Raw genomic sequence first — 26,489 nt, 5'->3', positions numbered from 1 at the left:
CTATGGATAGTTCTACTTTTTATGACACTTTTATGATTTCTTAATTCTAGATAATACAACTCTACCCCCCACCACTCTGTGTGTGTGTGTGTGTATGTGTGTGTGTGTATGTGTTTGTTTCTCTGGCTCTTTATAGCTCTATAGCTCTCTCTCTCTGTATCTACCTCTCTCGTTACTGTTTCCCCCTTTTCTCTTGACTCTTTTTTCCCCTCTCTTGCTTATCTGTTTCTCTGTACAGAGATTCACATATTCACACAAACACACACACATACACAAACACACACACATACACAAACACACACACATACACAAACACACACACACATACACAAACACACACACATATACAAACACACGTACACATTTCAAGTGACATGTCTCTTTCACTTTCACATGTCTGTATTTTTTATAAGCATGCCTTGAAAATTCAATGGGTCCCCTGTTAACATTTGTGCCTCTGTGTTTCTCACTGCACAACTTTTGCCTACTGTCCTCTTCAGAGCCACAGCAGTCCGTCGGTCATCATACCAGAGCACTTTAAAAGAAAAGTCCTTATGAAATAAGATGAACTTTCGGTGAGACTTTAAGAGCATTTTTTTTTTGAATCACCATCAAGAGCTGACCCCTGAGGACCAAGAGGCTTGATGGGCTTTGCTCCCGAAATGGCTTCCAGTAGCATACTCAGGCAGCACTCCGAAGCTCTGTCAAGGACAGAAATGGCCTTAGCACAGCTCAGTACTACCATAGCTGCCTTAGAAGTAGAACTACTGCATTTGGGCATCAGCTTGGGGGCATCCAAAGGGAACTCTTCAATATAGAATCAGGCTTTCCACCTGTGGCAGGAAGGTCATCAGTGGTCAGAGAACAACCTTCAATAGAAGGGTCAGGAAATGGGCCATGGAGTGAAGAGAGCTGTCCTTTCCCCTAGTTTTCTTTCCACTCCCCTACACCATTCTAGGGGAAGTAGTAACCCTGGGAGCCTTCTAGGTGTCAGGTCACTTTGCTGGAAGCTGCTCAAGTGTGAGGGAGAGTAAGGCCAGGTGAAGTGAGTACCCACAGCTTGGGTTGGTGGTCCAGAAGGTCGTCATGACGGGAGAGAATTGCCTCTCAGCTTTAGCAGCCAGTAGTCTTAGTAACGAAAGGATGATGCTATGGCACACTTTGTAAACTGTGGATTGTGTTCTTAAACACGAGTTATTCACATTTCAATGTCTGCTGCTTATTGTTCCTATGAGCACTTAATTCTGTAGAGAAATGTAATAGTTTGAAAGAAGAATTACAGTTTTAATTGTCCGTTGGTACAAAAATCAGGGCTCTCATCTCAAAGGGAGTAAGAGAGTCTATTCTATAAATGAATATTCTACAGCCCAGTAACACAAAATCTGGATACCCCAAGGACTGTCCTCCAATGTGGTAACAGGTTTATAAAAAAATCTCTCTCTCTCTCTCTCTCTCTCTCTCTCTCTCTCTCTCTCTCTCTCTCACACACACACACACACACACACACACACACACATCAGAACAAAGATGCCTTATTTAGGACACCTTTCAAACACGTCGGAGTGAATATGAGGGAAGCAGGGCACAGGATGCCAGGAAAACATGTGGTTTAATCCTCAGATGCTATCTGATGACATTCTCAGCCTTTGGATTGGTGAAAATTAGGGGCCTATTTGTACATTCCCAAAAGGATTTGACTGAAAGAGTCACAAGGCAGTAAAATCACACACAGAAGTGTGCAGTGAATGGCTGTTTAGGGCTGAGCCAACACAAGGTCAATTGGGTCTAGGCATGCAGCATTAAAGCTCTCTATAATAACTGCTGTTCTCACCAGTCAATTAACCTTGTTGAATGCTTAATCTGGATTATATATTTGGGGCGAGTTCAGTTTATGGTCTTTATCATGAATTGGCTACACTCGTAGAATATAATAGGCTATATATTTTTCCTTAAACTTCTGACAATAAATTTATAGATGACAAACACACAAATATTCATAAAAGAAGCTTCAAAGGAGGTGAGTTTGTGTAAGAAATAAATGAATCAAGGTCTTCAGAAATAGACCAAAGTGAAAACTAAAGAGGCCTAACAAAAGAAGAGGATAAATAAAGGACAAGCTGTACATGAGTCATTTGTGAGGTCTGTAGATTAAAGAGATATATTTGCATTTATTTATTTATTGTATGTTTGCTTTACATATGCAAAATCTTAATTGGGAAATTGGTAGGTTTATATATACATATACATACATACATACATATATATATATATATATATATATATATATATATATATATATATATATATAACAGCCTGTCTCTAAAACTACAGAGTTTGATTTATGTCACTGTTTCTATTGTTCAGATGAATCCTTCCCCTCTACCTAAAGTTAAATGTCATCTACCATTTCCTAAATGGTAGAACAATGGCTTTTTCTTGTGGGTCTTCTTATCCTTGATCTTACAATTACATGATTATTTTGATTGTCATTAAAGTGTAAGAGTTTCTTTGTTCACAAAATCAAAAGTAGTATTGATAATTTAAGCCCAGCTAGCCATATGAAACTCCCTCTTTTATTTTGATGTAAAGATGAGAACAGAATGTAGCATCCTCTATTTGTTAGACACAGCTCATCTGTAGATTCCAGTGGTGCCTGCAAACTTGCATTCCCCCCTCATCATTTCACAGACTCTTCATTAAAACTAGCAATTTATGGCATGCTTCTGAAAATGAAACTTTACAAGAATCAAGTTTTATGGTCACTGAGTCCTGCTCCCTCTAGGCCCCGCTAGGGAAATAATGAATTGCTTAACTTAATAGCCACTATAATGGTAACATTGATATGTCCTGCCATTTAAATTACTTAAAAAGAAAAAGAAGAACGAACAGCTCAAAGTTCAACTAAGCTTTGGTGAGCATTCCTTCAAAGCAGCATTTACTGCCCTTATTGATAAATCATATGCTGCCCATGGAAATGCTGTGCAATCCATTTCCACGCCTCACGTGATGCAAGTGCTCCACTCCCTAATTAGACAGCTGTTAGACAATGGAGCTTTGTTTTCCTTCTCCCTATATTGGTCTCTGTGCTAATGTAGCTTGGGCAATAACAACTTCTTGCTCATGAGAGATTAATTGGATGTTTAAATTTCAAAAAGGAACAGTCAACATTTACACTGTATTCATTGTTAGGGTGTGGCTAGGGTGCTAGAATATGCAGCATTTTGTATTTTAATATAAAATAATGCAAACAAAATCTATTAAATTTGAACACAGGAAATTCTGCATTAGTAGCATAATTGTGACGTCACAAAGATGTTTCCATAGCTGCTCATTTTCTTTGCTTTCTTTTCAGAGAATTGTTTGATAGAAGCATGCATGTATATATGTATCTAACATCTATCTATCATCTATCTATCTATTTATCTATCTATTATCTATCTATCTATCTATCTATCTATCTATCTATCTATCCATCTATCATCCATCTATCTCTGTCTTAGGGCTTCTATTGCTCTGAAGAGACACATGACCATGGCAACTCTTATAAAGGAAAACATTTAACTGTGATGACTCTTTACATTTTCAGAGGTTTAGTCGATTATCATCATGGTGTAACATGGTGGTGTGCAGCTGGAGAAGGAGCTGAGTGTCCTACATCTTGGCATGCAGGCAACAAGAAGTGGTCATGATAGATACTGGGCAGTGTCTTGAGCATATATGAGATCTCAAATCCCACCTCCACAGTGACAGGCTTCCTTCTACAAGATCACACCTACTCCAACAGAGTCATAACTCCTAATAGTGCCACTCCTTATGAGATTATGGGGGTCAATTACATTCAATTGTGTGTGTGTGTGTGTGTGTGTGTGTGTGTTGACTGAGTTTTCTGTCCCATCAGGTCCCACATCTGTTTAGTCCCAAATTAACACCCAGAGGCCTACATTAATTATAAACTGGCCTATTAACTCAGGCTTCTTATTAACTCATAATTTATGTTAGCCCATAATTCTTGTCTGTGTTCGCCATATGGCTTGGTACATTTTTGGTGAGCCAGTCACATCTTTCTCGTTCTGTGTCTGGCTTCCTCTGTGTCTGGGTGACAACTGCAGAATGAGCTTTTCTCTTCCCAGAATTCTCCTGTTCTCATCACACCGCCTCTACTTGTTGGCTGGTGGCCCCGCCTATACTTCCTGCCAGGCTACTAGCCAGTCAGCATTTTATTAAACAAGTAAAAGAAACAAACCTTTACAGTGTAAATCCATTGTCCCTCAACATATATATGTATATATATATATATATATGTATATATATATATATATATATATACATAGAGACTCTATATTTTAAGAAGAAGAAATTTCTGTGCCATGAGGAAATTCCCAAATATACAAATGTCTACTGACTTGTCATTAATCCTATCTTTGCTAAGGGAAAACAACTAAGTGAAAAGTGAAATCGTGAATCCCCTTGTGCCCTCTTGTATCAAGGTGATCAATTACAATATTGCATGAAATTTCATGTGACTTTGAGGTCTTTATTAAACTGCTGTAATAGGGTTGCATGGCATGGACATAGGGACTGACTCACTTTGGTTCATTTCCTCTGAAATACCAGCCCTGCTGCAGAGATGACACCTGCTTTGGCAAAGGAAGCCATCTTAGGCCCAAGGACCCCAGTGCACTCTTTGCCCATTTACAACTGCAAGATATTGATGGGAAGAAACAGGGAGGAATGGGAGTGAAAGGGAATGAACCAGAATTGAGAAAAGTAGCTTAGCTATGAAAAAGTCCTGGGCAGAGGCTCTAGAAGAGTGTTTCAGTGACATTCCCTGATAGCAGCCTCCAGTTGGAAGTTAGTATGAGAAATAGCTTTGAAGATGTTTGGCTCAAGGGCCTGGAATTCTTTGCTATAGCAATTCCTTCCAGAAAACAGCAGTGTATTGGCAGCAGTCTGGTGAAGAGACAACAGTTTCCTCTGTGGACCTGTCAAGCAAAACCTGTGTAATTTCCTTTGGTCAAACCCTAAAGATTGTACGTAGATCTTCATTTCAGTCTTGATTGTGACTCCTCAGACTTATAGTGCCAGATTCAATATATATATATATATATACACATACATACATATATATATATGTATATATATATATATATATATATATATATATATATATATATATATATAACCAATAATTCTGATGACCTGTATTCTACATCAACAGTCTATTAGAAATTGGTATTATTTTATCTTTCTCTCCATCCCTCTCTCCATTTTGTTCTTTCTTTCTCCTTTGATTGTGGGGTGTGTGTGTGTGTGTGTGTATCATATAAAGCCCAGACCTAAGTCTTTCCCTGTATTGTTCTCCATATTATTTTGTGAAACAGGGTGTCTCGCTGGAACTGGATTTTGCAGTTTCAGCCTGATAAGATTGCCATCAAGTTCCCATGATTCACTTGTCTTTCCATACATTGCTGGATTATGAACCTGTCCCAATGCATTTCACTTTTATATGAATGCTGGGTTCTGAACTTGGGTCCTTCTGAGTCATTGCTGTAGCCTTAGTATTGCTACTTTTTAGCATTCAAATTGGGCTTTCTATTTCTACAAAAGAAATTTCTGTTTCATATGCAGTTGAATTTTCAATAAGCATATTAAAATGATATAAAGCTACTATTACAATGTTTTGAGAACGTCTGACCCTAGATGCTGTAGCATGTGACATTTACATTGTAGAAGAAATACAGTGTTGTCTTGGGAATGACTGGGTTTGAAGGTTGGAATTTATTGCTGCAATGGGGATGGCTTCTCTGAAAGAGAAACAAAAATTTTAAAGATAAATCATGGTGAAACAAAAGTTTGGCTATAGCAATGTAGTTGAACAGCAGCAGTGGGGCATCTCAATTATTGTGGAGCTGAATGAGTTTGAAATTAATATCTAAATAGTCGTTAAAGTAAACTGAAAGGCAATCAAGGCAAAATTTCATTATAGAAATGATTCAGATAACACTGACAAGCCATGTGAAGACAAAGGCCATCTAGATCAATGTACAATCTTGTGAAGAATTGTGTGAAAAAGTGACAGAGAACTTACTCTGACTATAAATCTAAGCATTACTTTTGTACCACAAAGTAAAAGGATTTTATCAAACACGGTGTCAATCTGACTTTAGTTTACCTTTCTGTCCTTTAATCTATGAGAAAGAGTAAAAAGAATAACAGGAATAAAATCTGAAAATTTAATATCATGTTCCTATATATTGCATATATCCAAACCTCAATATACAAAAAAATCCTCATCCTTGAAATGTGGTATTCATTAATATTATATATTTGCTTTGAGGCAGGATGTCATTCTAGCCCAGTCTACAACCGATGGTTGTCTCAAACCTCCAGCTATGGTTCTGAGACTGCCTGAGTGCTATGATTATAGGTTGAGCTATCACTTTCAGATTTATAAACTAGTTTTTGCTTGAGTGATGTTTTTCTCTCAAATTTTAAAATATATGAAGTGAGAATATTTTGAATTTTCAAAATATTTGAGCTTAGCTTTCTTAATGAGCTAAAAGTGTCACAAAATTATACCTATGCAAAATACATGCTATTGGAGACTATGTTGTGTATTGCCTCCTTTTTCATTCACAAAACTCCATGGTCAGGGCAATGATAGCCTGGAAACCAGGTATTGTGTGGCTGCTATTGGGAGAAGTCAATAGTCTTTACCTGGCTTTTCAGGTTACCTAGAGCATTATCTATAATATTGACAGATAGAGTCACTGAACGAAGGCGATTGTAGCTAATAGTACAAGAATAACAGATGAACAAGTTGAGAATTAGGTAGGAATTTATAACATTTTGTAGAAATTGGCTAAGAAACAGTACTTATTTTCCATATTGGAGATGAAAAAGTTAGTAAACCTAGAACAATGTAACAAATTTCAAATTTACTTGGGCTGTCATGGATAATACTCCTTTATCCTCCTGTAATGCAGCCAACTTGGTGGTACTCTGTGTAATTGTCAGAATGCCTTTCTTTGTAGCTACTTCACACTGTATTTATGGCGTAACCTTGTTAATTATGGTCATGATATCAACAAATACAAGTATTACAAATAGTGTAATAATGACTTAGTACCATGCAGAAATTTTTTTCAAATATATTCTATGTATTAATTTGAATTACAATGAACATACTGAAAATACTAAAAGAGTAGTTATGAAGTAGAACTAAATGTATATTGTCTTATCAAATATAGAACATATAAGCTAAACACAGACTCCATGAAGAGTAATTTAAATCACATCCTTTCCTTGCTACTTTATGTGTTTTTATGAATCATCAACTATGTTCAAATGAAGCTGGATGTGATGTACAATTTGTGTTGTTGTTCATGTAGAACACTTTGGGCTTCCTAAAAGGGGAAATGACACCACAAACTGCAATGTTCTTCTTAATAGTGAGCCGAAGACAATTTGTTGTTGGAATGTAATTATCTTTGATATTTCTACTGAAAACCCAGCACAAGCAAGCATACAGTTCTAAAAATGATTGATAAAGTAAACTCGAATTAGTTTTTTTTTTCTCAGCTCTGGGTTCTCTGCAGCTTAATCAAATCTGGGGAAGTTGTTAACTTTTGGAGAGTTTAATAAGTCACAAACTACTTTAAGAATGCCGGGGTACAGATAAGACTGTGAACTGGAAATGAAACTTGCAAGGCTACTGCAGCTGCTTTGCTGAGAGATATTGTTTCTACGACATCTATCTGATGTTCTATAAGTATAACGAAAAGCCATGCTCTCGGCTGCAGGACTCTGCTTTAAAGGATAGAACAGATCCCACCGTTAAATATTTACATCATTCTCTTTCATGTCTTTGCTTGCCTGGAGATTTTATATTTACTTACAAGTATTTGAAAATTAAATGCTGAATTCCAATTCTGAACATTTGAATTTATATTTTTTGTATTCTTAACTGCAACTATGACTAAATATTTTTATTCTTTATTGCCATTATAGCCCAGATCAAAATATACGCTGAGTTTAACTGGTTTGGGTAATGTTGTGAAACTGATAACTTGATCATTTCCTGATGCTAGCCTTCAAAAACATACTGAATCTATTGGAAACATGGGATGCATATTAGAAACAGTATGATATATGTATCTATCTACATCTACTGTTTATTTTGTTTGTATCTGTTTTGTTTGGATTCAGGCAGCTTTAACCAAATGATGGTGGAATTCCTATAGCAAGAAATTAAAAGAAGCATTCACCTAAAGGGCAGTGGCATGTGTGAAGGAAGGTTTGTGAGTGTTGGCTGAATGAGTCTTACTGCAAAATTCTATGCAAGCCAACACACAATCCAAAATTACAAAACACTACAAAGGCATGCCACAAGGCTGCATGGCAGAGTCATAGCTACGACAAGCTTGATAAACAAGATGCCTACACTGCAGAAAATGATTCAAGTTTATAGATGTCATGAAACAATATGTTCAAAATTACAGATAAGAGAGATTTCAGAAGTCCCCACCGCTAGATGAAGAGATACAGGTAGTCAATGACTACCGAGAAAAGAAGAAAGTCTTGTAATTGTAGAAGCTGTTGAAAGATTCCTCAAACCCAAGTGATCATTCCTAAATACCTGTACATAACACCAACACTATATGGGCTCGGTGGTGTGTGTGTGTGTGTGTGTGTGTGTGTGTGTGTGTAAAGCAAAAGAAATCATAGAAGAGACCATGAGTTTAAGAAGAAGTTGGCTGACACAGAATGAGTTTGAGGAGGTTTGAGGAGGAAGAGGCAGAGCTGGAAATGATGTAAATATAGTACACAAATTTGAAACTCTCAAAACATTAAAATTTAAAATGAAGAAAGATCCTGTTTTTCTAAGGATCTAGCCACTGCTAACCTTCCACACCTAACCGTGTTAGCCTTGCCTGTTATTATTATCGCGCTCTCAGATGGTTATGTTTATAGCTTCTTAACCTTCTCCACATCTTTCCTTACCCCTTTATCTGTTCCGCATTCTAAGGTTCTGTGTTCACCTAAGGACATGAGAAATCATGCTTGTTGGTTTATAAGTAACAACAACTTCACTGCCATTGGTTTTCTGTTTTCATGATGTTCATTCGGATCCTCACATCACTTGCACAATGACATTCTTTAGGATACTAAGCATACTGCTATATCAGTATAGATTGCAAACTCTCCGTGGACACTTCTCATGCAGATCTGATGCTGTTGCCATTGACCTAATACTCACCTTCAACCTCAGCACAGACCACATGCTCTCTCAATGAGCATTTCTCCTAGATTCAATGGTGTTACCATTGACATGATAGTCACCGTTTTCCTTACCCCTTTGTTTTTTTACTTCTTCCAAATATCTTGTCTCTGAGTCTTCCTCACCATTATCCACATCTACTCCATTTTTCATCTCAAGACTTATTACCATTATACGGAAAATAAATCTGTTTAATTGAATGTCTGCATCTCCTACAAAGTAAACTGCATGTATCACTGATGGTTGCTGAAAGAGCCGGAAGGGAAAATGTGCTCAAGCAAATCCGAAAGGCATGGGAAGGGTGTCTAAGTAGACAGTTCATTCTCCTAAGTCACATGCTTAATGCTGTTTTATTGTCTGGTCTTTCTTAATGGTTGATTATAGGTCATCCCTTGCCAAATTATGCTCATCTTTTAACAAGCAGTACTATTTATTTCACATTTATTTATTTATTTATTTATTTATTTATTTATTTATTATTTATTGTGTGTGTGTGGCAGCATTCCCAGTAAACATGTAGCAGTCAGAGGGACCCTAGGGGGATCAAACTCAACTCATTAAGCTATGCAGCAAGAACATTTCCCAATGAGTCATTTCCTTGACCCTGAATGGTTCGATTGCAATCGTGAATACAAAATAAGAAAGCTGATAATGTTGCTGCAAACGTGTGGTGTAAAGTATAGCCAATTAATTAGATTTCCTCCTCTCATGATTGAATGTGTCGACGGTTCTTGGAACAATTCAGGTTAAAGAGAACTTCACTTCTTTATTTGTTCATGTGTGTGTGCAGGTATGGGGGTGTTCGGGCACATGTATGTACATGAGAATCTCACAGAAGTTCCAGAGATCGTTAGGTACTTAGGTATTTCCACCTTGATGTTTGAGAGAAGTGTCTCACACAGATCCTCACACTATTCTATGTGGTTAGTGAATTCCAGGGATTTGCCCATCTCCTGCTCCCGACATTGAGATCACTAGCTCACACCACCGTGTGGACTCATGGGTGTTGTCAGGCAAGTCTTTGCTGAATTAACCTCAATGATCTCACTTCACATACTTCCAAATCATAGATTATTACATGAACTTCTTTAGTTTCAGGTTAGAAAAGTAAACAAATTTCCAGCTTGAAACAGTCACTTAATCTTTTAAACTGCCATCCATATAAGAAAAAAGTAAATGGCTGAAGGGAAATACTAGAGTTGGTACTTTGCATTACCCTTCTGCTTTTTCTGTTTTAATCTGGATTTATAAAAATTCATAGGGGCTCCTTAGTGTAACAGTTTCTGATAGCTCTGCTATGGACTTTTGTGCGGTATCCCTCGAACACAGACTTAAATGTTTCATGAAGTTACTACTGTTCGGTGAAAGGATCGCTGTGAAAGGAGTCTGTGTAACTGGCTACAGTGGTGGAAATGCAGCGCAGAGATAGCAGAGAAGACAGCGTGCTGCCAGGAGGAAGGATGCTTGGTGTACGACAGGTGTGGGTGTGTATGACTGTAATCCCAGCGTGGTGCAGGGAGGGGGTGAGGGGGGAGTGAAAGTAGGAGACCAATAGTTTATAGCCAAAGTACATCTCATTAGTCAGAAACAATTTATTCTATTCTTCCCATTTTTGTTTTTGAGAATCTTGTGTAGCCCAAGTTGGCTTTCACTTCAAGTCTCTCTCTCTCTCTCTCTCTCTCTCTCTCTCTCTCTCTCTCTCTCTCTCTCTGTGTGTGTGTGTGTGCGTGTGTTTGTGTGTGTGTGGTTTTTTGACAGGGTTTCTTTGTGTAACAGTGTTGGTGGTCCTGGAACTTACTTTGTAGACCAGGCTGGCCTCAAACTTACTGAGATCGTCTGCCTCTGCCTCCGAAGTACTGGGATTAAAGGCATGCACCACCACTGCCTTGTATCCATCCTTTTCATGGGGCTGAGTTGCATATCCCTCTAAATGCTCCATCATCTCAGAATGTTATCTTAATTGAAGGAAAGAATTTTATTCTTTAAGATTTATTTTTTATTTTTTAGTTATGGAAATGTAGATTCCTGCACTTAAGTATGGTACCTGTAGGGGTCCGAAGAGAAGGCTAGATTTTTGGAAGCTGTGCTTATACTGGTTGTAAGTTATCCTGTGTGGGAGCTGGAAACTGAACTCAGGTCCTCTGCAGGAGCAGTACCAACTCTTAACCATCAAGAATTTCTCCAGCGGTAGAGAAAGGGTCTTTAGAGATAACTAATTTGTTGACATTTGACAGAATAGGAACTATGGTGGCAGAGTCGTACTGAAAAACCCCTTAGGTGAGAACGGCGGTACCCAGGTCTGCTGTCTGCATTTTTCAATGACAGATGTGGCCGCAGTGTTTGCTTTTGCTTCTTGTATGGCATTTTTTTAAATAAACATAAAGATAACAAGACAGGATAGCCAACACTGTTACACAGAGAAACCCTGTCAAAAAACCACACACACACACACACACACACACACACACACACACACACACACACGTCTTTTGAATTTCTCTTCTATCAAAAGCATGGAAAAAAATTAAACCTAGGCAGGGGAAAAAAGGGAAGCTGCTGTGTACAGCAAGCTGCCCGTGTCGGTGGGAGTGTAGCTCCTGCCTGTGGACAGGAACTGCTGAGAACCCATGGGTGCCTTCTGACAGCTGGGGAGAGGCCTTGCAGCGCAGGCCAGACAAGTGAGATGGACCTGTCTCGGGGGGGAAGCAGGGGTACCGCGGGCCGTAGTTAGCCCTGCTGGGACAGCCCACAGGGCTGAAGGAAGAATGGGTCTGAGATGGTAGCAGTTAGAGGTGCAGTCAGTGCCCCAGCCAGCTGTAGAGGGTCTCTGCTCCACGTCATCGCCCACCTTCCCTGGGAGTCCCACGTCCAGCACCACTGCCACCTTGAAGGGAGTCTGTCCCAGCCTGAGACCTCCTACTATCGTGTTTGGCAACACACCCAGTACATTTCTGGATGCTCTTGGCCTAACCTGCAGCCCCTCTGGTACCTGTCCCTGGCGAAAACTACCTGGGCTGAAGAAATTCCTGAGGCTGAATCAATATGAGTCATAATTTTAAAAAAGTTTACGAAGCTCCTTTATTTATGTCATCAAAAATAATACATCTGCAAGAGAGTAAAAACAAAACAAGACAAAACAAAACAGCCTGAGGTTGATGTATCCCAGGGGCACTGTGGGTGCTGGTCAGGCTGTAATTGCGGCTCCATTTCTGAAGGTGGGCGACACCTCCCCACAAACCCAGCTGCTCAGCACACTGCTGGCTTGGGGAAAAGTCTGTGGAGTTAGCCTCCTGGGGTCCTTTGTTTAGGACTATGGGGCTTCCTTTGTGGATGGGTGGCAGAGAAATCTCTTGTGTTTTGAAGGAAATCTAAATCTGAAGTAAAAATAAAACTGAAATTGAGATTTTATTTTTTTAAAATGATTAAGTTCAAGCGAAGTCATTCTGGTGTGCCTTTCTTCTATAGGACCAGCTTCCTTTTAAAAACAATAAATCTGGGCACCAAGGCACACAGAGAGAAGACAACATAATGCCCCTGGGAAAATTCAGCCATCTGTAAGCCAAGGAAGAGAGTCTAAAACTGATCCATTCCTCGGAGGCCACAGAAGGAGCCACCCTGCTGACTGTAATTCAGACTTCTGCTTCCAGAATGTGAAAATGAATGTCTGCTGGGCAAGCCACGGAATTCTTAGCAGTACTGGCAAACTAATACACTCTTCTCTGTGATGCTAATGTAATTATCATTATGAATCCAGAAATGGCGTTCATGCTTTTGGGATTGCAAAGCAATATATGTCTAATTTTTTCATTATGTCTTCACTCTAAGATTTTGCTAACTTAATCAGATAATAAAATACTAATGGGTAATAGTCTTAAGTGCACAAATGTTTAATTCTTTCATGAATAATCATGACAGGTAATTTCTAAATTTAATATCGTTTCACAGTTAAGGAATTCAGATATGAAAATTATCACACCACAGATCTCACAACTGGATTCAAACCGAGTTATCTGACTGCAAAGCCTCTATGTCTCCTTACTCTCTACTTTTGCATTGTTCTCGACATTGCTTGAGTTGTGAGGAATAGCCGTGTTCACGGCAATCAATGTGCTATATGTTTGAATATCTTCATACTGTGTGGCGGATTGTGACCATAAAAATAGCTCCATTCTATAGAAACTGAGATTATTTCTCCTATTCTTAAGCTAGGTGGCTACTTAGTGATGCTTCATGAACCACGTAAGTAGGCCAGGGAAGATTCCAAGCCCTCTAGCTGGTTCTCCCCAGAATCCTGGAGACAGGATTCCCTTCAAAGTTTGTGCTAGCCAGTGAAAATGAGTGAGGATTTAAAAAAATCATTTAAGATTAAACATGACAACAGAGCCTGAAAACCAGAGAGAGGAGTGAGGGATCCGTGCGTCAGAATCCTGTGAAGGCTCCCTGCCCATGGAGCTAGGAGTCCTGGCACCCAGCCAGAGCTGACTTGATGCTGTGTTTCATAGAGTTAAGTAAGGTGTACGTGTTTGTGGCTAAGGATGCTAACCTTTAATTTAATTGTCTGCACAAAATGGGAAGGATTCATTGTACCAGTGTGTATAATTTGATTTCTTTCTCATCCTGGTGCTTATTTTTCTTAGCTCAGGTTATAACATATACTATTTTCTCTGAGGGTGCTGAACTCTTGCTAAGAATCTTTTGAAGTAAAAGCATTGTTTTAGTACACTGGTAGACGTTTACTTTGGGTGCAGAACATTCAATTTTCCTCTGTGTAACATAGGAATAAAGATTTAATTTTATCAAATGGAATGTAAAATTCCCAATTATAAAATGCATTAATTACAAGTGAAATGAATTAAAATAATATCTTTATACAGACTTGAATACTCTAAAAATAGATATTTACCAGGAATTTTTATTTTCTATTTATACTTATTTTTTATTATTAACATAAGTTTTTAATCGATTCTCTAGGAATTTCACAATATACATCCTAATCCCACTCATTTCCCAGTCTTTCCATATCTGCCCTTCACCCGTGTAGTGTCCCCATGCAAAGAAAAGCTAAAAAGAAATGAAAATAAGATAAAAATTAGAAATAAATAAAATGCAAATAAGAATATTAATTTAAAAACCAACAAAATGAAACAAAACAAAAATATTTTGTTCCTCCTTTTTCTGCCTCTCCATCACCTCTTCATTTGCTTAGGGGCATCATCAGCAGCCCCTGTGTAAAATGCAGTAAATTTCTTTGTTCACACACTTTTGCTGGCCTATGTTTATTGTAAAATGTATTCTATGTTTATTGTATAATGTGTTGCTTTTCAGGCTCAAGGTTTCCGGTTTCTAATGCACTGATGCGGGAATCCCCTCCGTGTGCTGTGATTACCATTAAAAAATAAAAAAAAAAAACCTGTCTTGGCCTGTTGATAGGGCAGAACTTAGGTAGGTGGGGAGGACTGGACTAAATAGGAGAAAGGAGAGTGGAGAGAGATGCCATGGAGCCTCCAGAGATAGACATGCTAAAACTTTGCTGGTAGGCCATGACCTTTTGATGATACACAAATTAATAGAAATGGGTTAAATTAAAATGTAAGAGTTAGCCAATAAAAAGCTAGAGCTAATGGGACCAAGCAGTAATTTAATTAATACAGTTTCTCTGTGGTTATTTTGGAGCTAAGCTAGCCAGGCTACTGGGACAAACGAGCAGGCCCTCCTTGCAACAGATTGGCACAAAGAGATAGAATGAATCATGTCCTGTGGAGGGAGAAAAATCTGAAGAGCTGAACGTGGTGAGGAGTGGGCTGATGTGAGAGGCCTGCTTGCCACCAGCGGCTCTGCTGACATCTGATCTGGGTTACTACCAAGGGCCGTTGTTGGTCCATGGCCCAGTGGCAGTCTGTCTTGATGTCCATGGTTCCTGTTACCACAGAAGCCCATAAGGATGAGCAGGGTCTAGGCCAAACCTAAGACTATGTTGGTGCCCCAGGGTCATGCAACTGCCAGATCCATACAGATAGGAGTGGTCTGAGCTACCACCTGGGCCATAGAGCTTGAGCTGCAGCCCAGGGCCATATCTGGGTCCATGGCCCTACCTCTTTGCTATACCCTACGATATATTTGCTCACCATAATGGCACTTGCCAGCCTGATGCAGTCCCAGGTGTGCTGTGGCTTTTCCTCCCCTCCCAGGGAAAATGGCTCTGGACAGGCATGTGTGTCTCCATCTCTGCCTGCATGGTTTTATTTATAATTATTTTTTATTAATTAAATTTATTCTTTGACCATGAGGGGACCAAGAAAGGGGAATAGCATGATACAGGTGATATAATTAGGAAGAACAGGAAAACTAGGAAGGGGAAAGGTCAGTGCAGGAGAGGATGAAAAGTGAGACAATGAACAATAAGGATGATTTAAAAAGCCTTAAGGAATATTACTTAATTTTTATCTAAAATCACACACACACACACACACACACACACACACACACACACACACGCACAGACTCAGACTATGTAAGCTACAGAGAAGTACCATTAGAATGATGAAGGAATATATATGAGGTTATGTCATGGGTGACAAAAATCCTGGATTCAGACATTGAGGAATCTCCCTTTCAGTGACTGGATATCCAAATGTCCAAGGGATACCCAATGCAATATAGGCTATTGCTGTCATTCTTGATTGCTCCCCCCCCCCACCCAAAGGAAGTTGAAGGCAAGTCTTGTTGCTGACATCACCAGAAACATGACTCAGATGTTTGCTGAATCTGACCTGGAAGCTGCCTTCCTGTGGTCCAGCTTTTATAGTACCAGTAGCTGTTATGCAAGATGCCAAGAGAAGAAGAGATTAATAATCCTACCCAGCCTTGTTGCCTAGGATCTACAACAGTGACGACCGTGGCAAGATATCCCTAAAGGTACAATGATAGATTTCACATCTTGGCAGTAACAAACAACAGGCTAATTGGATCTGAGGTTTGCTCAGCAAGAAGGAAATCGTGTCCAGTATTAGAAACCTAGTCAAGAACCTAGGGCTAATAAGATCATAGATCTTAGAGGAGAGCCTACTACTACTTTACTAACCAGCACAATTTTTAAACTGCAACCTAATGCTTGCCCTTATGCACACACAGATAAGTGTAGCCTTCACCCCTCATCAAAGTAGTTTCATTTTTGCGACAGACTGAGAGTATCACAGAAAACCACAACTGGTCAAAATGTAGAAGTAAACTGATTCTGCTGTTCCAAGCTCTAGGAAACACATCTGCAACACAACGCCTGCACCAAAGGCTCAGGGAGCATCCAGGAGAGGAGGCGAAAAGACTTGAAAGAGCCAGAGGACCATGAAGTCTTCCATGAGATTGTGTATCCTAAAAACGACAGGAAAGAAAAAAATCGTGATATCTTAATAGTATGACTGCCTAAAAGAAGATCTGAACAGCGACAGTACCCCTAGACCTGCTACGGTGGAAGAGGAAATATTATGGGGTCTCATACCTAGACAAAGCGCTGCACGCAAGTAGTGATGGCTAAGAGTGAGAGAATCAGTCTTCCTGGGATGACCTCCCTAGTTGGTTATCCAATACCTAGAGGTCAGCCCTGAATACACTCAAATAACACTAAGTGGATTCAGCAGGTTATATATTATTGACCTGTGTATTTCCCTTTAGCCATTGCATCAGAATTTATTGCATCTGTGATTTACCATTTCGATCCATTCTTAGCATAGCTTCCTACACTTGGAAAAAGAGAGCAACCAAAACACACCTTAGATAACAAGCCCAACATTTAAGCACAGGATTTCTTTGTTCGAGCTCCATTCATAACAAGTGTTACCGTTTAACAAATTTTCTCATCCGCCGTGAGGGGCCACATTCTAGTCTGTTCTTTTCCGGGAAGACGGGAACCTTGAAGATGTTTCGGATTTTACGTGTTCTCTAAAACAAATGAAATGTGAAGTACGGTTAAAAAGCAAAAATTCACTTTGTATGTCGTAATTTAGTCACAGCTTTGATACACGAGTTCCCTGGCCTGCTTAGCTGCAAGGATGGTTTAATTATCACAGGCAAGTGAAGGCAATGGTGCTGCAATCACAGAGGATGCAGGAATCAGAGAGGATGAGTTCCTTTCCCCCTTCACTTCTAACGGAAGCCTTTGCAACGAGTTGATACCGGCTTGGACTTTCTAAAGTTGAAAGCGGTAGAACGCGAACATTTTTCTTTCTCAAGGCTATAACTTTATTTTAGCCCACAATTCAAGAGGGAAGTTGTCGAGAAAAATGGGCTAAGTAGTCAAACCTTGGTCTCCTGTGCAGTTGTTCATAGAGCCTGTGGGCTATTCAGCTGCTCGTTCAGGAGCTCTAACAAAAGACTTGGCCTAAAGGCAAACGTCCACAGGAGCCACTTTTTCCTGGCTTGCCTGGCAGCTCCGCTCGAGGCTAAACTCATGGCTTTCATTTACCTTACAAATCTGCAGTTTTAACAATTTTATTTAATATATGGTCCAACTTCGGATTCCTATGTTGTAAAAAGAATTTACCACTTTACTAGTTCTTCCTTTCAAAGCCTCAAATGATATTAAAACATGGTCCTGGGCTGATGGACGCTGTACCAGACCATACAGATCTCATCAACACCAGTGTCTGAGAGTTCTAAAGAGCAGGAGGAGAAGCCAGGGTCTGATGACGTGACAGGACTAACACCTGGGATCGACTCAAGTCGTGGATGTTACCACCGAAAGTCTCTGATAGAACACGAGGCTTCTTACTGAAATCTGGAAAGAAAGTGCCTTGACAAAAATGAATAAAGTGATAAATTAGGTAAACATAATTGTGTACAAGGAAGAGGAAGGTGAAAAGCGCAATAAGGTATGAACAATTAAAACTAGGTTTGGAGATATTCCCAACAGTTGAGAGTAATTGATGCTCTTCCAAGGGTTGGAGTTCAGCTCCCAGCTCTCATGTAAGGTGGCCTGTGATTTTGTCTCCAGGATATTCTATGCTGTCTTTTGGTCTTTGCATAGACAAGCACCCACACACACTTACATACGTACACACACACACACTCACTCACACCCATGCTTACCCCCCGCCATATATACTCATAAGCACAGTCACACAAAAACACACACACACACACACACACTAAGACTAAAATAATATTAAAATTTATATGGGCTATCAGATTGTGTAAAGAAACTAGAAATTGATTGTTGTTTGATTGTATTTTGTATCAGAAGTAATACACTAGTGAAACTCTCAGAAATATCTATCTCTGTTGAATGTTGTGAGAAATAATGTCCGTGTGGAGTTTAAGGAGAGCGGCTCCGCAGAGGGTTGCTCAAGTGACCATCCGAAGTCCAGCATGATCAAAAGCAGGAGGCAGAGGTCCCCTGCAGAGCAGAGGCTCAAGTTAACATTAATTGCTGTGAGAAACACTGTGACTGAAAGCAATTTTGGGGAGGAAAGGGTTAATTTAAATTTACTAGCCATAGTTCCTCATCCAGGATAGCCAGGATAAGAGCTGAAGGCAGGAACCTGAAGACAGAAACGAAACAGCATCATGGCTCGTGGCTTCTTCCTTCCTTCCTTCCTTCCTTCCTTCCTTCCTTCCTTCCTTCCTTCCTTCCTTCCTTCCTTCCTTCCTTCCTTCCTTCCTTCCTTCCTCTCTCCCTCCCTCCCTCCCTCCCTCCCTCCCTCCCTCCCTCCCTCCCTCTCTCTCTCTCTCTCTCTCTCTCTCTCTCTCTCTCTCTCCCTCCCTCCCTCCTTCCCTCCCTTCCTTCCTCCCACCCCCCCTTTTATTCTACTCTCATCCATTTCATGGGCCAGCAGTTTCTCCTCCCTCCACTACAGCCAGTCCCTCTCCCCACTTCCTGTCTCCCCCAAATCAGTACCCCCCCTTTCTCCATTTCCCTTAAAAAAAGAGCAGGCCTCCCAGAGATATCCACCTCCAAGCCACCTCCTAATATAGCCTAACAAAGCCTCACTCATATTGTCACTAGGCAAATAGATTGGATCTGAATCTTGGATTCTTTGAATAATAGTAATGCAACAAACATGATAATATAGATAACCCCTCTACAAATCCACACACACACACATACACATACACACAAGACACACATAGATAGATAGATGATAGATAGATAGATAGACAGATGATAGATGATAGATAGATAGATGATAGATGATAGATAGATAGATAGATAGATAGATAGATAGATAGATAGATGACAGAAAAGTGGGTTATCATATGGTAGCTATGAGTTCAATAAATTGAAGAAACATTTCCCTGTTTGCCATGGTGCCTGTATTAGCTTAGTCTACCAGTGACATCAAAGGTTTCCTCTCCTTCACACCTTTACCAACATTTGTTTCTCTTAATTACAGCTTTTCTAAATGGATGAGATGATATCTCCTTGGATTTTGATCCAAAATGCCTAGAGGATTATGTTGGGGTCCCACTTTGTGTACCATCTGTCATAGTTCATCTGTCATGAGCTCCACATTAGTCGCCATCTGTTGTAGCCACACATTGGGGTGACATCTGTCGGGGTCCAACCTCAATGGGTTTGTATGTCTCAGTATAGAGATGTGAGGATTTGAAATGTTAGACAGAATAAAGAGAGATATAAAAGAAATACAGAGACATAGGATAGTACCTGGAGGGCAATGCAGTGAATCCTACAAGCACCCATGTTTATTTCTTAGGGATCTTTGCATACCCCAACTCACAAGAGAGGAAGAAAGCAATGGAGTTTTTTTTTTTACCATGATACAAGAAACAAAGTTATTACCATCTTAATACCCAAGACACCAAATAAGGACACTCTAGGTGAAGGTATCTTTGTTAGTAGCCACACCTTAAGTTAATAACCTTGAAGGAACAACAACAGAATTAAACTCTCTGACTTTTAGTCAAGGTGGAAAGAATCCACTTATGTGGGCCATCTTAATACCCCAAACAGCAAATAACCATACCCTAGGTCAAGATATCTTTGTTAGTGGCCATATCTTAAGTCAAATCTCCTGTTAATAACCTTAAAGGAGCAAGTATAGGCTTATACTCTCTGACCTTTACTCAAGGTGGAATGGATCCACTTCTGTTGGTTCCCACAGGATTAGTGATCATTAAGGTTATTTATTTTTATTTTTCATTTCTTTATTTTGAAACACTCTAGAAATGTCATGTCTGGAGACAAGAAGGGACTGGTGGGGACACCTTGGGGTCTTCTACAGACCTTCCTGAAAATAGGAGATCCTTCAGGGCTGGTTCTTTTATATCTGAAGTACTAAACCTAGGGCATTCAGTGAAGTAGCTGTTTGGCATGGATATCTTCCTGTACCTTAGGGAACCACGCCTTACTTCAAATGTCAGTCACTATTTGCTATCTGTCTGTGATTAATAACCTTGCTGGTCTTAGTTTGTGTAAGAGCTGAGTCTTCTCAGATGAATGACAATGATGGAGATATTAGTCTCTGTGCAGTGAGCTGAAGAGGTGGTAAGTACCATGAGTCCACTTAGCACTGAGACCTTCCATCACTGATGATAACTATTTCATACTAAACCTCTGACCCTTACTGAACTCAGAAGATGCAAATATTGTGCTGCGTACAGTAGGGGTCATGGGTTTTAGTTTGAAATAATTTTCTAGTTTTCCATTTCTGTTACTCCTTTCCTTTCCTTGGGGATCTGAACTCTCCGTTTTTGTGATGCTATTTGTTCTGTGAAATTCATTTCCACTGTAAAGAATTTGCAAACAAAAAGTATCACACATTGAAATTTGCAATCAGCTGGACTGCAGACTTCATTTCCAGCTTTCTACTGTAATCTCTGAAATTTTTCTTAAACATCAAATCATATAGTTTTAGTTTTGAGCTTAATTTGAGTCTTTCATACAGGGAGATCATAAACTTCTTTTGGACTACTTTTTCTCAGCTTGCAAGGTTATTTATTGCTTGTAAGTTTAGTGGTTCCCAATCAGCACAGTGCAGATTCTTTTTTTTATATTGATTTTTATTGAGCTCTACATTTTTCTCTGCTCCCCTCCCTGCTTCTCCCCTCCCCCATTCAACCCTTCTTCAAGGTCCTCATGCTCTCAATTTACTCAGATCTTTTCTTTTTCTACTTTCTACTTCCCATGTAAATTAGATCTATATAAGTCTCTCTTAGTGTCCTCATTGTTGTCTAAATTCTCTGGGATTGTGATTTGTAGGCTGGATTTCTTTGCTTTATGTTTAAAAACCACCTATGAGTGAGTACATATGATAATTGTCTTTCTGTGTCTGGGTTACCTCACTCAAAATGATGTTTTCTAGCTCCATCCATTTTCCTGCAAAATTCAAGATGTCGTTATTTTTTTTTTCAGTTGTGTATTACTCCATTGTGTAAAGTACCACATTTTCCTTATCCATTCTTTAGTCAAGGGGCATTTATGTTGTTTCTAGGTTCTGGATATGACAAACAAAGCTGCAGTGAACATAGTTGAGCACATGTCCTTGTGGCATGATTGAGCATCCTTTGGATATATACCAAAGGACATGGTCAACAATCTAAAACAACAGCCTTCAGAATGGGAAAAGATCTTCATCAACCCCACATCAGACAGAGGTCTGATCTCCAAAGTATACAAAGAACTTAAGAAATTGGTCACCAAAAGAGCACATAATTCAATAAAAAAATAGAGTACAGACCTAAATAGAGAACTCTCAATAGTCCAGATTCTTTTGAGTTGCTAATATAAATAAGCTTTGTTTAATTTTATTAGTTATATTTTCTTTAGAAACACTTGTTACATGTGTTTAGAAACACTTTTCATACTTTAGGCTATTTTCATAGTATGATTTTTCTATGCTTTTAACTGTTTAACAAATGGTCATAAGTGAATTTTCATTTCCTGATCTGAGAGGATTTTGATTAGTTTTCACATCCTTTCACTGATTTTTTTTAACAATTATTTTAGAGAATCCTTATTTTTGATTGTTCTTCGCTTCTATTGTTGGTTTTAATAACATAATCAGCGACGCATCCCAATTATGTCCACTTTTGCTGTGCCTTAGCACAGGCCCTCTAGACAGGCTCATCTGAGTTCACACATCCTTGGATGGATGATGTTCCCTCCCCCTGTATGGAGACTGTTTCCTACCCCTGCACTGCTTCCTATCTCTGGATGGATGCTGTTGTCCAGTCTGTCATCTGCTCTCTGTGGAAGCATTGGGGAGCCAGAAACAGTCAACAGCAGACTACTGCTTCTGTAGTTTCCAAATCCCTCTGTCACTGAGATAGTATCCAGGCCAGTCAGTCCTCAATAATCCTCCATAGGTGTCTTAGTGATACCTCTATTTTCTGCAGTGAACCCTGAAGTTACACTACACATGATTCTTCACCTTGCCCCTTTACCACACTATTCTTTATAGAGTTGGAATGTTTGAATAGGTTCTAGTAGGGCTCATTTTCCTCTGATACTCTCTATTATCAACAAAGCATAATTATATCTCCTTACTTGTTTTTTTAAAAATTTTTTTGGACCCAAACTCTGCAATTTCAGCCAAGAACACTATGAAATGACACTTTGGGAAGAGGTAGTAAATTTTTTAGTCTCTGCTCCTCTTGTTCTGAGCTATACACACAAAGGCCATTTTCTCTCTTGATTCCCTTAATTTCTCTGCCCAAGAGTTTCTGTTGTTGGCAGTCCTATACTATAGTGTCTTATTTTTAAACTTAATGTCTCCATTTTATATGCATATAAAACTCAGCTTTCTCTTTATTTCTAATTTTCCTGTCTTGGGGAATTGGATTCAGAAGAGTGGACAGAATAACCTTAAAGGCATATACAAGTGGAATCACACACAGACTTTGACAGGTCTTATACACTGGCGGAGACACAGAGTAATTAAAAGACAAAATAAAGTCGATGTGTAAGTGAAGGCTGAATGCATTAAAGCATTTGTAATTCTATCCTTTCCCGAGGACATTAGGCTTGCTTTTTTGTCTGCGGATGACATTATCAGATATCATTATTTGGTATAAAGCATAACACTATATTAAGCTCAGCTAATTCTATATTAAACTATGTTAATAACAATCCCAAGGACATATTAATCTATTCCAACATACATTATGTAAATTCAAAGAAAAAGAAAAACCCATGCATTAAACAAAAGGAATAATATAACAAATCCCTGCAATAGTCGCAGCATATATTACCATAAACTAGTTTAGACTAGGGAAGCTAGCTGATCAGTGTTTTTAGGGAGTTTTCATGGAAACAAATCACCTGGTCAAACTGTATTCTCATCTCCAAATCAGTGCAGCTGCCTCTCCAATATCGTGAACCCGTTCACCTTTGTCTTCAAAGGCTGGTTTTGACCTATTTGGGCACTAGTCTAGTGGATTCAAATGTCATTTGAGTTTAGTCTATGTAAATAATCTATGCAATTTGAGGACATTTGTGCTGTGGGGAGGAATAATACTTTTGAATAGTGAAATGATAGTGTATAAAATCCAGTGATACACTGTCTTCTACTATTTGTTACTATGTGTCAAAATATCTTAAAGTTCAACTATTTAAAAAGAGTTATTATCATTGGTGTTTTTGATATTAGTCTTTCTGACAGAGACCCACATCAGAGCTGCCAAAGTCCAGTTGAAGAGTGGGAGGAGTGAGAATATGAGCAAAGAGGTCAAGACCATCATGGGTTCACCCACTGAATCAGTCTACCTGAGCTAATGGGAGCTCACCAGCTCCAGCCGGACTGGGAAGGAACAGTCATAAATAGATAGATAGATAGATAGATAGATAGATAGATAGATAGATAGATAGATAGATAGATAATTATCCCACAACTCAGCCAGTCATGGTGTGCTTGCAATTTATCTCAGTGTCTTTAGTTGCAATTGATCTTGAGATCCAGTCTACTTCTTGATTAGTTCTGCCTCTGTTCTGATGGTCCCAACTGACAGCAGAATTATGTTTACAAGTTCAGTCTTCTGCAGGCTCCTGTGCACTGTTCTCTGTGCCTCTCCACAGCATTGTTTCTCAAAGATGTCCTTAGTTTTCCACATGTGGAGGAAGCAAAATGAATGAATGCAAGCACCTAAGAGTCACAGTGTTGTTCACACACAGGAATACTGTACTACTACTTTGTGTTATTTCTGTTAGAATAGACTGCTTAAATTCATCCAACAAAGAGAGGTGCCTGAGTATCAGGAGCCAAGAGTCACTGTTTACCATTTTGGAGTCCATCCATTAATATTACTCTGTCAAAGAATGTGTAGATAGTCTGTGAACACCCACTTTAACTCATCTTGCTATTTTTATAGCTTTACTTGTTACTAACTTTCTACCTTTCAAAATGGATCATTCTTAAATAAGGCAGGTACTAGCAAGGCATGTGTTAGCACACACACCATATCTACAGTCAACAGACTAAGTGTGATGGTGCATATTTGTAATCCCCAATCTTAGGAGGTGGAGGTAGGAGACTCAGGAATTCAAGATCATCTTTAGCTACATAATGAGTTTGAGGTATATCTATAAAGATCAGGTCTTAGAAAAAAAGCATGGCAAAAGAAACTAAAGGCATATTAGTTAGAAGGAAACTAAGATTGTCTCTCTTTGTAAATGGCACATAGGGAATGGTGTCATTGGGAGCTATGGCCTTTTTGGGATAAATGTAGCCTTGTTGGAGGAAGTATGCCACTGAGAGTGAGTTTCAAGGTTTCAGATGCTCAAGTCAGGTTTCAGATGCTCAAGTCAAGTCCTGCTGCTCGTCTATCTTGGTGTGGAACTCTCAGTTAACTCTCCAGCCCCAAATCTGCCTGTGTGTTGCCATGTTTCCAACAATGAAAAATATGGACTAAATCTCTGAAGTGTAAACTAGGACCAATGACATGTTTTTCTTTTTAAGAATTGCCATTGTCATGGTTTCTCTTCACAGCAAGAAAAACCGTAACTAAGATAACATGGTCATATACATCTAACCTTTAAGATAATATTTGCATGTACATGAACTTGTTACAATTGGCAAATTGAGGAAAGCTACAGAATAAAACATCAATATAGCATAATATCTGTGCTGTGTCTGGTGACACAGGCCTGTAATCCCAGATCTCTGAGAGTCTGAGACTGGAGGATTGAAAAATCTATGACCTGCATCCATCTGCAAAAAACTATATTTTGTTTCATATAGTAAAACAGAAGTGACAGAAAATTTAAGAATAAATCTTGTTGGAGGTTTCCTGTGAGCATCATGGTTGGGAAGACAATGAAATATGAGAAATCTTGGTTCAGAATAACTTAGTCAGCCAGGCTGGCTCAAACTTCTGGGGTCTGACAGCAACTGGTCTTTCTTTCTTTCTTTCTTTCTTTCTTTCTTTCTTTCTTTCTTTCTTTCTTTCTTTCTTTCTTCTTCCTTCCTTCCTTCCTTCCTTCCTTCCTTCCTTCCTTCCTTCCTTTCCCTTCTTTCCTCCCTTTCTGCCTGCCTTCCTTCCTCCCTCCCTTCCTTCTTTCTTTCTTTGTTTCTTTTTCATTTTTAAACACAGTAAAACTTTGGGAAAAGTTTTCCCATGATAATTGTCACAATAAAGCTCAAGGCATGACTATATTGAATCTTCCTTGTAAGCTAAATCTTACACAGAGCTCTTGAGATCTCTTCCCCTAGGATGGGTTATATTGACTAACAATGCTCAGGAGTCTGGAGGATTTGGGTGAGGGCTGCATCCAAAGAATAGCAAAAGATTACCAGGTTAATAAACAGTGTTTACTCCATCCTTCCTGGTAAACAGGTGTCAATTTGTTTCACTGACGCTAAAAGCCTGTCAGTTTAACAATTGTGGATTCTCTAATTTTATCTGTAAGCACATGGACTTCACATCCTTCTATACTTCTCCATTTCTAATTTTTTGAAGAAAAGCTAATGACTATAATAGAAGTCACAATTGAATCCATTGTTTTTATGGCTAGCCTAATTAAAATAAACAAGCATAAGTGAATTATAATAGCTAACAGAGGCCTAAGGGAAGGAGAAAGCTAACTTAGCAACGATGGCCATTCAGAGGTTACTTGAGAGATTTTGTCTGTCTTTCTATGCAAATCATTAATTTGATCATTAGCAGTATGGGGAAAATCTGACACATTAAAGCAAACCATGCCACAAAATTGTTGACAACCAAGATTATACTTGAGCAACAAATAATAATCTATGGTAGCTCT

This window comes from Microtus pennsylvanicus, chromosome 16, assembly GCF_037038515.1.
Source record: "Microtus pennsylvanicus isolate mMicPen1 chromosome 16, mMicPen1.hap1, whole genome shotgun sequence".
Lineage (NCBI taxonomy): Eukaryota > Metazoa > Chordata > Mammalia > Rodentia > Cricetidae > Microtus > Microtus pennsylvanicus.
The sequence above is the reverse complement of the archived record's forward strand: the minus strand, read 5'-3'. Positions refer to the sequence as shown.